The sequence below is a fragment of the Physeter macrocephalus genome, chromosome 10 (genome assembly GCF_002837175.3).
Source record: "Physeter macrocephalus isolate SW-GA chromosome 10, ASM283717v5, whole genome shotgun sequence".
NCBI lineage: Eukaryota > Metazoa > Chordata > Mammalia > Artiodactyla > Physeteridae > Physeter > Physeter macrocephalus.
The window spans coordinates 85,635,344-85,637,148 of NC_041223.1; the positions used below are offsets into that span (position 1 = coordinate 85,635,344).

The 1,805-nt window shown below is 36.5% G+C and overlaps 1 protein-coding gene across 1 annotated transcript in view; it reads right to left on the reverse strand.

Moving 5' to 3' along the window:
• FILIP1 (filamin A interacting protein 1) overlaps positions 1–1,805 on the reverse strand; it is a 181,363-nt gene that overhangs the window by 178,312 nt on the left and 1,246 nt on the right. The gene's annotated exons all lie outside the window — the stretch shown is intronic.

Below are 1,805 nucleotides of genomic sequence, written 5' to 3' on the forward strand. Positions count from 1 at the left end.
TACTAAAAATAGAATTACCATATGACCCAGCAATCCCACTACTGGGCATATACCCAGAGAAAACCATAATTCAGAAAGACACATGCACCCCAATGTTTATTGCAGCACTATTTACAATAGCCAGGTCATGGAAGCAACCTAAATGCCCATCGACAGACGAATGGATAAAGAAGATGTGGTACAAATATACAATGGAATATCACTCAGCCATAAAAAGGAACGAAATTGGGTCATTTGTGGAAACGTGGATGGATCTACAGAGTGTCATACAGAGTGAAGTAAGTCAGAAAGAGAAAAACAAATATCGTATATTAACGCATATATGTGGAACCTAGAAAAATGGTACAGATGAACCACTTTGCAGGGCCGAATTAGAGACACAGAAGTAGAGAACAAATGTATGGACACCAAGGGAGGAAAGCGTCCGGGGGGTGGGAGGTGGTGATGTGATGAATTGGGAGATTGGGATTGACATGTATACACTAATATGGATAAAATGGATAACTAATAAGAACCTGCTGCATAAAAAAATCAATAAAATTAAATTTTTTTAAAAAAAAATAAAATTTTATTTTATAACCCGATCTAATAACGAGGAGAATCTGACATAAAACAATGGGTGGCTCAGAGTTAACTCAATTCCTCTCCTGAAATCACCTACAGTCCTTGTTGTATTTATGGTGGCTGGGCCTTGTCCACCATGCCACCATTCCCTACATAGGATTACCCTGCACATGTTAATAATATAATATATTATTTTATTATTATGTCACACAAAATATGTTAATAATGTATTAAAATTAACTATTAATATAGTATTAAAATAATAAAAAATCTTTTCTGAGGTTTAACAAGTTAAAATGGCTTTGAATATTGCTTACTTTTTTGGCTCTGATAATATTTTTATGGGTAAATTTTTTTTATTTCATAGTGAATTCTGTATACAAATCAACACTACCAAATATTAGGAAACCATGAGGGAAAAAGTATTTCATGAGCTTGCACCCTGTTTCCTAAAACATGAGTTTCAGATAAGCCCAAATTTTAGATAACAAGAAGTCAGACCATGTCTTAAGCAAGAATTTAAAAAATAGCATATCGATAAAACAGGAATAATAATAGTTATTTTTATACCATGCACATTAAGCATGTAGCATAGAGTCTGGTATGTTGGGAGCACTCAGTAAAAACAACTTTATTATCATTCTGTCATTTATTTTCTTCCTATAGCCAATAGCTATAATAGTTATATTAAAATTAACATTAATGCATTAATGATTGTCATATTCACATGACAGTTTATAGATCAGGTCTTACTGATGTCATCATTCTTAATTTGTCTTTCAGCTTAATTGGGCTGTAAGTAGAAAATTACATAGACAATTGCTTCTATAGTTGGGTCCAGACCATACACAGCAAAGGAGGTTATTTGTAACCTTCAGTTTGATATGAACCAAATTAAACAAATAAATCAACCACTATTAGTGAGGAACCTAAGCTGGGTAAAAGAAATTAATTACACACCATCATTATATAGAAACTTTCCAAGAATATTTGAGAAAATGGTATCCAATCCATTCCACATACATATTTTAAATCCACATTTTAGGGCTTCCCTGGTGGCGCAGTGGTTGGGAGTCCGCCTGCCGATGCAGGGGACGCGGGTTCGTGCCCCGCTCTGGGAAGATCCCACATGCCGCGGAGTGTCTAGGCCCGTGAGCCATGGCCGCTGAGCCTGCGCGTCCGGAGCCTGTGCTCCGCAACGGGAGAGACCACAGCGGTGAGAGGCCCGCGTACCGCAAAAA